The sequence below is a fragment of the Arvicanthis niloticus genome, chromosome 1 (genome assembly GCF_011762505.2).
Source record: "Arvicanthis niloticus isolate mArvNil1 chromosome 1, mArvNil1.pat.X, whole genome shotgun sequence".
Classification (NCBI taxonomy): Eukaryota; Metazoa; Chordata; class Mammalia; order Rodentia; family Muridae; genus Arvicanthis; species Arvicanthis niloticus.
The window spans coordinates 166,150,141-166,166,532 of NC_047658.1; the positions used below are offsets into that span (position 1 = coordinate 166,150,141).

A 16,392-nucleotide genomic window follows, 5' to 3' on the forward strand; every position below is an offset into this window, starting at 1 on the left:
CTAATCTATAAGAGCATAATAATTTAGTTCCTGAACGTTGGAATTAGTTAACTGATGTACTTTTAGGCTTAAGACAGCAACATTAATGTAAATGTCTTATTCATTGTTAGAAAATGTGTCCCTTTTTCTCAAAACGATACAGAAAGCACGAGGGATATCAAGGGCCTGAGTTCAGATTTACTCCAAATAAACTTTACTTAAGCGGAACTTTTTTTATTTTTATTTTCAAGGGTGAATGAGCTTTAATTAAAAAATGTTTACAGCCAAGGCCTGGAAACCACTTTTCCCCGAGATCCTCTCTACCTTGTGTGGAAAGATGTTAAACTATGCAATCCATGTCACTGTACAAATACTCACAAAGTGAAGACTGAGAGGGTGGCTCTAAAAGGCACACCCCTTCTCGCTCGGCCGGGCCGGACAACCAGGAACTCTTCGGCACTCGCCAGGTGGGAGGCCGCACCAGGTTCAGCTCTCGAGCCCCGTCAGAATTCGCACCGGAACGCCGGCGGGGCGGCGAGAGGCGAGCCTCGCTCTGCTTAGCCGAAGTCGTTATCCGGGCGCAGCGAGTGCACCAGGAGCCCGCGTTTGCGTTCCTCGCTCGCCGCGGACCGGACGGCTACCTCCGACGCCCTCGGAGCCCAGCGGGGCCCGCCCGAACCCAGTTTTCTCAGCCTGCCCCGGCGTCCGCACGGGAGATCTGCGAGGACGAGCCGCCCGGACTCCTGCGCTGCTCTCACTGCTTCGGAACACAACCCGATAGGCCGCCGCGAATCCTGCCGCTAAGTTGCGCCACGCCAAGCCGAACTTACCAGGGAGGAAACAGCGGCTCGGCGGCCATCTTAGAACCCCGCCAACATCGTGCCTTCTGATTGGCTCCGACGGCTTAGCCAATCGGCTGCGGCGGTTCTGGCTCTGTGGTCGCCTAGGGAACAGCCCGGCTTGCCTTGGCTCCTCTGCTGGGAGGAGGGTGTTGGGTTTTTGTTTTTATTTTTATTTTGTTAGTTTGCTTTTCTCCTTTTCCTCACTTTGACCGAGCGATTTATTTCTTTAAAAAGCTTTGTTTTTTCCTCGCTCTTTTCCTGTGCTTGTGAGCCTGGCTAAGGAGAGTGCTGACTTCGACGCCCACCTGAGTTCAACGAGAACTGTAGATGATCTCTTCAAGGAATGCTTTGCTTCCTTCGCTTCCTCGCCTCCCCTCACCACCACCTCCATCCCCCGCCCTTTCTATCTTTTTGCGTATATTTAAGTGTCCGCTGTGTTCCAGGCCTCATGCAATTCTCAGTCTGATTCCTGTTCTCCGGGGACTTACCAATCTGGTTAACGGAATCGAATGGAGCCAAGCAACCTCTACTCAAAAGTTTGTTTACCAGGCTGGAGTAGTGTATAGACCCTTATTTACAGCGTGTAAATGAGGAAAAGACCAGAAATTTTCACCATGTGAAGACAGTAAATCCAGGCAATGATACGGGGATGAAGTAGGACCACTTCAGAAATGCTTCCATTTTTCTGAAGTACTGTTCTGTAATCAGATTATGTTCCTATTTTCTTGTGATGGTTATATAAGACACTACAGGGCTGAGAGAGATAGCTCAGTGAAAACCATTCTGAGCAAGCAAGAGAACCTGACTTCATCCCGTCCTCAGAATTTGTATTTTAAAAGCCAGGGGTGGCAGCCAGCACTGAGGAGGCAGACAAGCCGACTAGCCTACTTGGCAAGCTCCAGGCCAATGACCACAAAAGACAGGTGGACATCCTCTAAGGAACTACAGTTGGGAGTTGTCTTCTGAACTCTATACATGTGCATCAGAGCATATATATGGCACATGCACACACAAAATACAAAGCCTTGAACAGGTTTAAAAAAAAAAACTTATGACAAATTAAATTTTGCAGAATTTATTTGAACAAACAGCTGTTTCATGAATTGAGGAGTACTCTGACCCAGTCAAAGTTCAGAGTGTTTCATCAGTGAGCAAGCAATCTTTGCAGATTAAGAAAGGAAAAACAAACTGATATAATAGTGTGGTTGGTCATGGTATTTACCTTATAAAAAGCATGGTCTGATCAGCTGTCATACTGACTGGCTAAAAGGCAACTACTATGACTAAGACTCAGCAACATGTTATAAGAATACTAACATACTCTTAAGTTAGGCTTCAGTTGAAGCTATTTAGTTATTCAAAGCAAGGAGTTAGTTGTAGACCAAACTTAATACACACATTACTTAACTTACAGTAATTTTCACGTATTAACATTATAAACATGAACCTTTTAAAATATTCTGACATACAAAATTTTTGCTTGTATTCAATAATGTGAATGGATTAAACATTATTGCATATTTAATCCTACAATTTAAACACACATACCCATGCATCGTCCAGTATCTTCTGGAAGATAGGCCAAGTTTATGATGTAGTGTTCGAAAATCCTAATTTGATAAGTTTGCATGGTGGAAGGCAGATGATCCCTTTAAAGCATTCCTTGATTCGAGAGAAAGCAAAGCTGTCAGCAATTGCTGTGTCAGTTTGCTGTGAGTTGCTATAACAAAATACCACAGACTGGGTATCTTAATGCATTTCTCCAACTCTGGATACTGTAAGGTCTGATAGCATGGTGTTTTCTTTTTGGCTTGTAAGCCACTACTAGCTAGGTGTGCTCACATGACCTCGTTGGAATACAGAGTTGTCTGGAGTCCTCATAAGGACACTAATGGGACCAGGTTAGAGACCCATCCTTTCAACTTAACTTACTCCCTTAGAAAGCCCATCTCCAGATATAGCTCTGTGGTGGATTAAGGCTTCTACAAGAATTTAAGGGAAAGAATACACCTATTCCCTAACAACCACGAGAGGCAGAGGCGTGACCAGAATAATGAGAGGGCAGGGAGGAAGCTATAACGTGGGGTAGAGATAATGTCAGCATGATTAGTCCCTAGTTAATTCTACATACATCCCATCCACGGACGCCCATCACTCACCCCATATGACTGTGTATTTGGTAGAACTGGAATAAAAATGCCAAAGATTTACAGTCTTAGCATGTATACATTTATGTATGTATATAATTACATGTATATTTTTTCTAAACGTTAATATGAAATGTCTTAAATACCCACTTATGACACTAATAAAGTTTGATAATAAACATAAAGCCATATCTCAGATTTCTGTTCCAGTTCAAGCCATGAGGCTGTCAACTTCTACATATTATGTTTTGCAAGTTTCCTAGGGAAACTGTCAGCGATTTGATTTATTTTAATCAATAAATTTATCTTCCCTCCAGAAAATTCCTACTCTGGAAACCTGCCAAGCCATGTGTTTTGTGAATGAAATACTTGTATTTTTGAGATTTCAGTGAAACATAGATTTGTTGAATACTTTTTAGTAAATCATGGTGAAATATGCCATGCAGCTAGTGAATTGTGCTGGAATTGTATTGCATCTGGCACTAATTTCAAGCATGTAAGTTTCATTTAGATTTCTCATATCTTCAAAAACACAAAGCAGTTTTTCTCTGTCAAGGAACATTAAAGTTTATGAACAGTTTTCCCTTATATATTTAATATTTTTAGTACAGAGATTATAAGTCACACCCATGATATAAATATGAATTGTGGAATTCTTTTTGGTAACTGCTAAGTCTCTGATTGATGGAAATGTTCTCCAAATATAATGAAGTCCCTCAACTATTTCTCATTTGGATAAAATGAATACAACTTTGTTGAACATGTAATAAATGTGCTTCTTGCTGAAACTGAGAGAGAAAAATTAGCTTCTTTCTTTCTATACAAAGTACTTCTTTTTCAAAATTGCACAAGTATGGTCTCCTGACTTATGTAGAGAAATTGAAACCAGGGAGTCTAAATCTCATAATTGTGTTGCTATCCATCATGATCGAGAAATGACAATTTATCTGATTTTTTTTTACATTTTCAGAGAAAAACATAAACAATGTTAAAGCTTCCAAGAATACAATTAACAAGCAACACTATGATAACAGCAAGAACTGACATCTGAGGGAAGAAATTTTCTGTAATATAGGGTATTGATGAATACCTTATATCAAGGAGCACATTTTTCTTATTTTTCATGCCTAATATTTTCAAATTCTTCAGGTCTAATGAGGAAAGACAACAGAAGAAGGACGTTTAAGGAGTATTTGAGTATATTTTGCCTTTAGTATCTTACACAGCCCTATGCGATACATATGTGTGCATTCTTTTTATAAATAAGAGTTGAGGAAAACTGTCTAAGCCATACATCCGGTGATGTTCAGAAACAAGAGAAGGCATACAAAGTTAACTGAGGACACAATGGACTCTCTGGACACTGAGTTTCTGCTTCCCACAACTGTTAAATACTGCCTCCTCATAAGAGGAGGTTCCTTAGAAATTCCAGTACAGAACAATCAAAGTGTAGACATCTGAAATGATCAGTGTAATGGCATATCCAGTGAGATCTCATGAAAAGAGAAGTTTCTATCTCCTTCCTATTACCATACAGTGGTGAGTGATCACAGTCTATCAGCAGCCTCCTGGTTTGATGCACTGAAATCTGTTAGCCTCTCCCTCTTCTTCTTAACACTTTCACTTTAAAAAGCACTCCACTACCTACTTCATCTCTGTATATGAAGCAACACATATCAAGTGTAATACGAAGCCCAGTATATGAGACTTTGTCAATAAGTAGTTTTCTAATAGATAAAAACCAAGGAGCTCGTGAATGTTGGCAGATGCTTGCATTACACTGTTAGCACCTTTCTGGTCTTTTTCGTATGTCCAGTGTCATCTCTGTCTAAGAAATACATAAGCAGGCTTGTTAAAAGCTTGGCAGGGGTAAAATAAAAGTGTATTAAGTAAAGCGAAACGGGGACTATGGCTTAGAAACATCACATATACAAGTAAAGAGTACCAGGAATAACATGATTTAGCAAAAACCTGAGAAATCAGCTTAGAACTGGGCATGGTGACGCACACCTGCAACCTTAGAACCTGGGAGGTGAAAGAGGAGATATTGCAAGTCCACGATCATCTTGGGATGAATAGTAGAGGCCCTATGTCAAAAAATAGTCTTGGGCTAGAGTTGGCACTTTTACACAGACAAATGCTCAAGCTCTAGTGGATGTAACAGAAGGATTTATAGGATTCTGGTGAATGTTAGGTAACCTTGTGTGTTTGAAAGTTAGGCTTGGAGCTATGTGAAGCAACATACATAGCTAAACGACCATTCCAGAAGAAAAACTAGCACCTAGACAAGACCATGGAAACAGAGGGAGAGGGGGATTTTGAACACCAACTTAAATAATTTCCCCTTCATTTTTGTATTGCCTTATATTCTTCTTTGCATTTCATTGTAACTATGCACTTCATTCTTCTACTCATGTAAACTATAAAAAGGCATTAACTAAATGTAACATCCAAACACCATCCACCATCAGCTGTTTACCAGATCCGAGCTGCTTTCTATCCTCTGTACCATATAGTAATCTCCACCGCTTGCCATCTTGATCTGACTAGGGTTAATGAAGGGATGAGGGGAAAGACAGGCACTAAAGAAGGGACAGACATAGGGACACAGAAAAGCTGGGATCAGGTGGTATGTGTGCACTGTCATGGAATGGTACTAATTACTGCAGCCACCCAACCTTGGCATGCCTATTTTCTAAACCAAGAGGGAAGGACTCAGCTAGTTTTGGTAGGGATCTCTGTAGGCAACAGTTTTAGGGAGTAAACATATAGGAGGAGGAAATTGCAGGTGCTAGATTTGCACACATTGATGAGTTGTAAACATTTGTACTTGCACACACTGGTCAATCCTTCATAGACACTTGTACTTACACCCCAGTACCAATTTCCTACGATCTGAGACTTTGGTGCTTGACACGGCCGTGCCCATGTCAAACAACACAGGTCTTCAGCGACTCTTACACGTCCCCTTATTGCTTCCCAAGCTCCTAGTAGAACTAACCATATCCCTTGTTAGTTCTAAACCACAATAAAGCTGTGTCCCATGACTAATGCCCATGCAAGTGGTCTGCTAGGACTCTTGGGGACTGGGCCAATGTGTTTTCTTCTTGCTATAAAAAAAAATCTATAAGGAACTCTCTGAGTGTCCTTGTATTTTCATGGTCCACAGTGATTGCCAACTAATCACGTCCGCAGAGGAGGAGATCAGCTAAGTACAGGCACAGCACATCCAGGAACCTGTCTATCAGATAACTATAATTATATATATACAATGTAGCTTGTTCTCCATCATCTTTTTGTGATTCATAAAACACCTGGAATCCTAACAACCTTACAAGCATGGGGGTGAGAGGACATACCTTTTTTAAAAAGCTATAAATTAAAAATGAAAAAAAAATATATTGTGTGTGACCAGAGGACCCCTCCAAAACCTTTTTCAAAGTCTGCACTATTGAAAGTATCAAGGGAAGAGAAGTCACATCTTATTTAGGGTTGTTAATTGTTTTGTTTGAATTTGTGATGTGGTATTGTCTTCTGAGGCCCAGGAATCAGGTCAGCTAGAACACTAACTCTACTGAAGCAACTATATTTGCTAAATTGATGGTATCCTGAATGATCTGTCTCATTGGACCTCACTCTTGCTATACTCTGTCTTAGAAAGATTTTCAAATTATTTTATGAGTTAATTTCTTATCATAAGGAAATACTAATATAAAAGATGATCTAAGAAAGCTTTTTACCTACCTTCCCCCAAATCTTTTTAAATTATGACAGTACAAGCATATATGCTCATTTATTCTCATATATATTTGCGACCATCAAATATATATCATACTCATCCCCTAGACAAATGCTTACATCTGCTTTCATTTATCTCTATTCTAAAGAGTTTGTTTCAGCTTGTCATATACAGTAAGTCCATGGGCACCAGAGTCTCTTGATTTTTCTATTATCTGAAAATGTCTTTATTTCACCTCATTTTTCTCAGTTTTAACACTAGGATATAATCACACACACACACACACACCTTATATTGTAAACTGTGAATTTTAAAGTATGTATGTAGTCGAATAAACACTACCACAGTGAGTACATGGGGTAGTGGTTCTTTCTGGCTCCACTATAGTAAAAAACTTCCTACCTCCCAGCTCCTATAAACAGCTGAAATATTTTATAGTTTTGACATTTCCTGAATAGATTCATACAAATAAAAGCAAATAGTAGTAGATTATTTGTTCTAGCTTATTTTATTTAGCTTAACATGGTCAAGGATCATCAAAGTCTCCATATGTATTTTGTTGCTAAGTAGCATTCTCTGAGTAGGGATCACATGATTTATCTCTTCACCAGTTGATGGCTACTTGGACCATTTTGGGGTTTAGCAGTGACAGTGAAAAATGCTAAGAAACACTTTATATAGATTGTGTGTGGTATGAATAAAGGTTTCAATTTCTCATGAGTAATACCCCTGCATAAATGGTTTGGGAACTGTATGATAAGCCTAAGTATTGAAGGAATTGAAGCTGTTTGGTAAGTGAACAATCCACTGTGCACCCCATCAGCAATCAGCAATGCACAAGAGCTCCATTTGCTTTGCAGTTTGGCAACAGACACAACAGTCTAACCTGTTTAGGTATGTCTAAGTATGACATTAATTTTTAAGAACACTAGTGCTTTTTGATGTGTATGGCTTTGGATTCTGATTTTCTTTACACTGGGTTTCAAAGAGTGATTTTCTATGTATGAATTTCAATTTCCTGATATTTTCCTTTTGTGAGATTAGGTTGTGTGTGTGTGTGTGTGTGTGTGTGTGTGTGTGTGTGTGTGTGTGTGAAAAGGTTTTGTCTTATTCAAGGTCATAAAGATATTTTTCTGTTGCATTTGTAGATTTTTATGCTACCGGATTTTAGGTCTATGAACCATTTGGGTCAGTTCTATATATATAGCTCTATATAATAGAACTCACCCTCATGTCCAGTTGTCCCAGCAAGATTTTTTAAAATGTTTCCATTCAAGTCGATTTGTACCCTTATTGAAAATCAAGTTAATACTATGAATGTAAGTATATATTCTAGACCTTGAATCCACTTCTATTGATCTCCAATACCATACTAATCTTAATTACACTGGCATTATAATACATTGAAACAAGGTAGTGTGAGCCTTACAGCCATTTTAGTTGTTTCAAAATAGTTTTGATTATCTGTTTTCTTTTTATACAAATTTGAGAATTTTTAAATTTCTACAAAGCGGCTGTGGAGATTTTAGTTGAACATTCATCAAATCTGTATATTAGTTTGAGAGCTGGTAGCATCAGCGTTGAGACTGGTACTCTTATTTAGTTTGTTTGTATTATTTATCTGTCTACTGAGTTTTCTTATCTTTTCATTGCCTTACATTCCTTTCTACCATAAAAAAATAATTACTCATTTTATTCAAACATTGAGATGATCTCAGAATTACCATTCATTGACTTTTATACTGAAAATGGTTTGTTTTTGCAAAATGTCTCAACAGGTAAAGATAATTAGTATCTATTTTTTTCTATCAATACAAGATAAATACACCCTAAAAAGAGGATATTTTATTTTGCTTATGGTTTCAGAGCATATTTCAGTTCATCATGGTGAGGAGTGTCTGACAAGTCACATCATGGTTGCCAGGAAGCAGAGATAGGAAAGACTCCCTTGCTACAAGGTTTCTTTTTCCTCCTCCATCCTGTCTGCAGCCCAGTGACCTTTCGATACTACCTGAATTCAGGGTAGGTGTTAGTGTTTCCTTTTGCATTGCTGCAATAAAATACTGTGACCAGAAGCAACTTAATGAGATGTTCATAATGGTGGATAAGGCATGGCATGCCAGCAGAGGGAGGAAGCCAGTTGGCTACATTTTAATCCATCCATGGGAAAAGGGAGGGAGGGAGGGAGGGAGGGAGGGAGGAAGAAGGAAGGAGGGATGGAGGGAGGGAGAGGGAAGGAGAAAAGGAGGGAGGGACAGAGAGAGAGAGAGAGAGAGAGAGAGAGAGAGAGAGAGAGAGAGAGAGAACAAAGACAAAACAGAAAGTAGAATGATGCTATAAATCCTCAAAGCCCCCCCCCCCCCCATGTGCTTCCTCCAACAGGCTGCATCTTTTAAAGACTCCATAGCTTCCCCAAGGCACCACCAACTGGTGGCCATGTATTCCAATATATGCATTTACAAGAACATTTCTCACTCAGAGCACCACAGCAGTCATCAGCCTTGTTTAGTTAGTTGCTCCTCTCTGGAAATACCCTCACAGATACACCCAGAGGTGCAGTTTAATAATCTCCAAGGTGCCTTTCTATGCAATCTGTTACCACAAATGATTTGAATTCTATCCTGTAAACTTTGTGAATGATGTGTGGCAGAAACTTGTAATTACAGTACGTTCCTCCAAAGAACATTGGTTGGCTATCACAGTCAGGAAGTTAATTTGGCTGAACCAAATTTACCAGCTCTATGTCTTCAGAAATAGGAGGCAGATTTAAATTCTGCTTTTGCTAGTTTGTTTATGTTTGGCTTTTTTTGTTTTGTTTTGCTTTGTTTTTTGATTTTATATTATTTATTTATTTATTTATTTGCCTAGCTGTAAAGTTCTGCTGTTTTTCCCTAGCTGGATTCCTTGAGAGTCTGCCCTTCACTTGTATGGTACACGGTCAATCCAGAGATTAGGCCATTACATATAAGTAAAATTTGCAATCACATTCTCTTCTTTCTAAAATTCTCCTATGTGTTCTAGCAATAGCTATTGGGCTAGTTCTTTCTCATGTAAGACCAAGCCTCACTAAGTCCTCTCCAGCATGCTGACTTTATCTTGCCTTCAGAATAAAACCCAGAAATAGCAATGAACTCACTTACTGTCCTCTTCCATCAAAGTGTCTGATCTCTCCAGTATCTACCAGTTTTTATATCCCCCCAATACATTTTGTTGCCACAAAGTTATTTTGCTTCTTCCAAAGTGTACAGATGTCTTCTGTGAAGATGTTGGTCAAAAAGCAACTTATTTGGCTATGACTGAAGTAGAAATGTTCTCTAATGCATACAGATGCAATTCTTGTAGTTCTCATGGAATCATATGTACATGTGTGTGCATGTGCATGTAGGTGTCAGAGGTCAACATGAGTCTTCCTCAATGCCTCTCCAGTTTATTTTATTTTTTTTGAGACAGTCTATCGTTGAGTCTGGGGTATATCAATTCACCTAGACGGACTATTCAGTAATCCTCGGGGATCCTTCTGGCTCTGACTAAGTGCATACTGTGCCATATCCATTTTTATACAGTTACTAAGTATCCAAACTCATGTCCTCATGCTTGGATGACAAGCATTCTACTAACTGAGCCATCTTCCTAGCATCCTCTCATGGGATCTCTTTGAAATACACATACACACACACACACACACACACACATATGGATGAGTGTTTTGCCTACATATATATTTTTACTGAGATATTTACTATTACTATGATTATATAATAGCAATATTAAATGTATTACTAATTATGTACTTAATATCTTACTAAAATAATATATTTACTATGATATATAATGAATTGCTAAAATGCATCACATGCATATATATTATTTGACAGTTCTGTACTTGTATGTAATTCATTTTAGTAATTTTCATATGCTCTTTCATCCCATTCCCTCTTCCTCTGAAACCTTTCTTCAGAAGGGGTTTCCTTACAACTTTCACATCAACTGTGTGTCCTTAGTTAGATTTGATCGAATGAGCAGACGTGGGAAGTTAGAGCATGGACTACCTTTCAGCGTGTACACCACTGACAAAAATGGCACCCTCTCACCTAGCAACCACTAACTGTCAGTTGTATACCTCAGGGAGACATGACACTTATGGAGGTTCCCTCTCTTCCCCGTAATGGAACATAGAAAGGCCTTGTCTTGGTGCAGGTCTTGTGCCCATAACCAAAGGACTGTGAGGGCCATAACATACTGAGGACACACCTTTTTGTGGTATACCACCTCATTCTCTAGCTCTTACTTTCTTGCTGCTCTCTCTTCTGTGATGTTCCTTCAGCCTCAGCAGCAGTGATACAAAAGTCCCACTTAAGGCTTAGCACTCTACCCGACTACTGCTGGTACTTGGATCAACTATTAACTTTAAAATCAAGAACATATGGATTCTACATAAAGTATAACCTTGTGCACTGACAACAGAGGTAGACACTGGAAATTTGAAGAATGGTTAAACCTAGTGTAAGCTTCTCAAGGTATAAATGTTGCCAGGGCCCACTCTACAGGAAAAAAAAAAAAAAAAAAAAAAAGCCCAAGAGCAGGCCACAAAATCCCACCAATCCCTGAATCTGTCCCAAGATCAGGATGCAAAATCCCACCAATCTCTGAGCCTGTACCAGGATCCCACCTCGGAAAGCTCCATCCCCCAAAGAAAACCCTATGTAAAGCCTGCCTCTTGCACAGTTCTTTGCTACTGCTCACCCAAGCAGAGGCAGCAACCCTCTGGTGTCTCATTGTGAGATGTGACTGTGGTATTTCTTGGCTCCTGACTGCCAGGATACCTTTCCCTTCAGAGCGCAGCACATCCACTGTAGAAACGTTCCCTCTCAGCTGTAACATTAGCATATGTTTTCCTTATATCTACAAAATATAGTCTTGTTGAGGAAAATTGTCTTATGTGGAAAATTTCCAAGTTATTAGTCACTCTTTTTCTTAAGACCATATTACTGGGAAAAGCTCTGAACTCTTACAAAACTTCAGAACTTTTCAAATGGAATTTTTATTCATTTATTCATCATTGACTTTAAACTTGATTAATATTGATTGATTAGATACAAAGCACTGAAGAAACAATGTTTGAGACAGAAAGTGGAGATGGTTAGCTAAGACAGATAAGCCACCCAAGAATCCAAAATCTGTTTGGAGAGATAAATAACCTTAATGTGAAGCAGGTAATACTAAGCACTGTATAGACACTAGAACAGTGTCATTACCATATGTAGTAGGGGACAGAGGGATCAGATTGAATTTCCAGGAGAGCTTCTTGATGAAAATAGGAACTATCTGGTAGTTCAAAACAGGATAGGATAGGAAGAACAAAACAGAAGTGAATGATAGGAAATTTATTTAGGGAAATTTGGGGACTTAACAAGCTCTGTTTACAAAGACCTTACATTTAGAATTACAAAGCCATCTACATTATGTTTAAGTATCTAAAAGTCCTCGAACCTGTGTTTTATCAAAAAAATTAGAAATATGATTAGACATCAAACTGTGGAGATCCTTGAAACAGACATTAATAAAGGCATGTAGACTGGAGTTAAGACAATCTGTTAATTAATGGCAGTGATGATTTAGCACTGAATTCCAAAGCAAAACTCTCCTGTATTCTGTTTCAGCTATGGACTTGGAAAAACAGTTTTAAAACCATGAATGTAAAAGACTTGAAAATCAGTTCAATGGAGATGGGAAGGAAATGAACCATGGAAATAGTGGTGCAAGGAAGAACCAGTAAAGGAAACACACAACCTATTCTCCAAAAGTAACATTATAACAATGATTATGGTTCAGTGGAGAAGGGAAGAAGTGGAACATGGAAATGGTGGTGAGAGAAAAACCACAAACCCAGTGATCTCCAAAAGTAACATTGTAACAATGATTACATGCTACTCCAGTATTTTAGAATAACTTTACCTAGGGTTCATTATTCTGGATAGAAAAGCAACCATCTAACACATAGTTTATATCATGAAGAGCCTTTAAGGAGTAATGAGAATTTAAAGATGCTGAGAGGAAGATGAAATTATATAATGTTACTTGATGATAGAATTTATATACTTTCTTTTCACTATATTTTTCCTGGAGTCTTTCAGCACAGACATCGTATTTTTCAAATACTCAATCTTTCTTTATTGTGATAGCCTATTCACCAGCATCCTGTTAAATATTACCAAATTACTTTTTCAAAATAATACTATTGTAGTTTTTATTTATCTGTTTGCCTTGGATCACCAGAAAGTATTCATGTAAAAAATAAAATAGCTTTCTACCTCAGAAATATAGAAACTTAACTATTTAAATGTCAATAAGCTGACATCCATATTTGATTATGTAACTGCCAGAGACAATTTTATATTTAGAAAATTGTACCTTTGAACCTAAATATCTGTATTTTGCCTTACTGGAATTGATAACCATAATTCATTAATATGTGCCCACTGGGTACATAGCACATTACTAAGTAGACACAATCTTCTTAATTTTCATGATAAAAACATGACATATTCCAACCAACTCTTTTTTACCCTAAAGGAAATTAAAGTTCAGAAAGATTATGTGCTCACCATCATGTGGTCCAGATCTGTGCCCAGAATACCTGATTCTTATGCCCATGTGAGTTCCTCCATACCACACCACCTCCTTTAAAGAATGAGGAGGAAGTACAGAGGAAGGAAAATACAAAATGAAATGAGTTCTCTGAAATGTCAGTACTATTCCAAGTGGGTTTATGCACACACACACACACACACACACACACACACATATTGATTTAATCCCCATAGCAACCATATGAGCAAGCTTTCTGTTTATCCTCACTTTCTACATGACTAGACCAGGCCAAAATATAAGTTGTAATATGGACCAAGAAAGCAACCCAGCCTTCCACATGCTATTCAACAGTTCTACAATGTCCCTATTGCTTGGGAACTCTGAGCTAAGTCATGCCATTTGATGGTATTCGAACGTTTTTTCCTGGCCTATAAACATTGGCTCTAGGATTTAATCCCTGTCAAAATAAAAATACTGCTGGGGATGAAAGCACACTAAGATTTATTATCCAACTGTGTGACGATGTGTTTGAATGGCCAACTTGTTTCAGGAAAGTGGTTCTGAGAAGTAATGGAGGGACACAGGCCACAGGGCACAGGGCACAGGGCACTCAAGAACAGGCAGGGCTAGCTGGAAAGAGAGACAAGAAGGAGACAGACCTGAGGACAACTGATGTGCTGGAAACCTACCTTGCCTACTTTACATTCTTCTGAGCTTAGTTTTGTGAGAGAGAATCAAACACTTGGGATCCATAAGTAGAAATGAAACAATGGGGCAGACACACTATGTTCCCGAGAAGATGCTACAGAGATACAGTGAAGTACATCCAATCCTCCCTTAAAAGCACATCGCACTTTAAGGGCGATTATGTGCTAAGAGTCGTCCATCTGGCTCTGCCAAATATTAACTCAGGTTAATTGCAGCTGCTCCATCTATCACCTGCATGATGGTTTCATAGTTGAAGATGACATATGAAACTGCTCCTCTAATTGGAAGTTGCTCCCAGGCTGTAACCTGTCTTAAGTATTCCTGTCTTAACTATTGTGGATATGTAACATCAGGAGTGACCCTGAGGCATGAGAAGAAGATTCTGGGGCAGTTCTCATCATGCTTCCCTCAAGTGTGATCTTTACTGAAGTTAATCTGGAGGGTCCTTTTCTTAACCATGAACAGAATTTAAAAAAAAAAAAAAACCTCATTCCCAAGAAGTTGTTTTGACTTCTAAGTAGAGAATAATATAAAAGGTAGACTATTATAAACTCTCCTGCAGTAAAATATTTGCTTTATGTAAATCACCTTTTCAAGCTAATAAATAATTAAAGGGGCTTCTAAATAAAACAATGTATGAAGCTTTGGATTTCTAACAAAAAAGGTTTCCAAAGATTTAGCTTGGGAAATGAGCTCTCTTTAAGGAGAAATACTGAAAACACACTAAATACCCCCTTCTACCCCAAGTGCCAAAGTCTCAGTGGCAATTAAGGGCAAGAATTAAAATAAGAGTTCCCATCAGCACTTGCAAAACTCCAAGCACTAATTCCTTTCTCCAGACACATTAGATAATCCCCTTGACCCTCAATGTTCTCATAAGGCCACAATGACAGCACACAGCACACAGTCTAAGAACCACAGAAAAAACAACAGCATACATGACATGCTCTCTATACCAACAGCCCCTACGTCTACACAAGATCTGATGAAATCTGGAACAAAGACCTACGTGTCACATTGTACCTCGTGGTTGGTGCCTTGCCGCCTCATTTAGGAAAGCTTGTTTGGGAAACTGGTAGTCAGAGAGAACATCGGTGCCAAAGGAACAGGAAATGGTCTTGAATGTTCTGTTGAGGAAAGAAGAGTGAACGAAGCTAAGGTACAGCTGCCATTCTGGAAGTGGGCAAAGTCACAGAGTTGGGGCAAATGGGACAGACTCCCTGTGCACCTTCCTTAGAGAGAGTGGAAGAAGGATGTGATCAGTGACTTGCCATATACATATACACATACACATATACATACACATACACATCATATACTACCTATATATATATCATATACATATATGCATATACATCATGTACATATATATACACATACATACACACATACACATACATATACATCAATACATATACTACATATTCATGTACATATACATATATATCACATACATATACATCATACATATACATTATATATACACATCATATACATATACTACATATTCATATACATATATATCACATACATCATATACATATATCATGTACATATATAATATACATATACATTGTATATATATAGACATATACATACATATACACATATACATACACATATACTTACATATACACATATACATATACAAACATACATACTACAGCTTAAGTTGACTTGGAACTCACTGCATAGCCCAGGGTGGTCTTGAGCTCTCAGTGATCCTGTTGCCTCAGCCTCCCAAGTACTGGACACACAATGACAGTCTCTTGTCATCTACATAGGGTTAAGCAGAAAAGTCCGTTAAAAAAAAATAGATACCAGACAGCAGTTGTGGCTGTCACTGTACTATGGAGTGAGTGTGATTTTTTTTTAAATCTATTTCATGTTTATATATTCTAATTCTTCCATGAGGGGGATGCATTACTTTTACAATGTTATTCGTGTAAAGGTAATGTAGAGGTTAAATGTCATTTTACATGTTAAAAGCTCCTGGATTCATTTTTCAGTGACGAGGCACAGAATTTTATAGGTAACTTCTTGAAGGTGGTAAATGTGCCTCTTGCTCCTACACAATTACTCAAGACAACTAGTCCTTCAACTCTTTTTTTCAGTCATCAACACAGGGCCTGTCATGCTCAGAACAGGATTGGCTGGGTGAAGGGGTGTGGTACCAGTAACCCTCAGGAATACAGGCCACAGAGCTAATGAAGAGCCCCAAGGAAAGAAAGACCTACCCATCGCTCTGAATCCTCTCCCCCACCATGCCACAGACCTGAGGGCACGTGACCCAGGAATGTGCATCTGAAGATAATACTACCTTCAGAGAACTCTACTTATAGGTAAGTAACTCTCCTTTATAGGAGGTATCTTTGTGTGGCAGACT

General features: G+C 38.7%; 1 protein-coding gene across 2 annotated transcripts in view; it reads right to left on the minus strand.

Annotated features, from left to right (window-relative positions):
* The window catches only part of Fam204a (family with sequence similarity 204 member A), a 28,187-nt gene extending 27,320 nt beyond the window's left edge, over nucleotides 1-867 (minus strand). The window contains exon 1 of one of the 2 annotated variants that reach the window (XM_034487217.1): nucleotides 358-867. The gene's annotated coding sequence lies outside the window, so the exon portion shown is untranslated. The remainder of the gene's footprint in view (nucleotides 1-357) is intronic. The other variant, XM_034487226.2, reaches the window with a different exon arrangement.
* Between the last annotated feature and the right edge of the window lie 15,525 nt (nucleotides 868-16,392).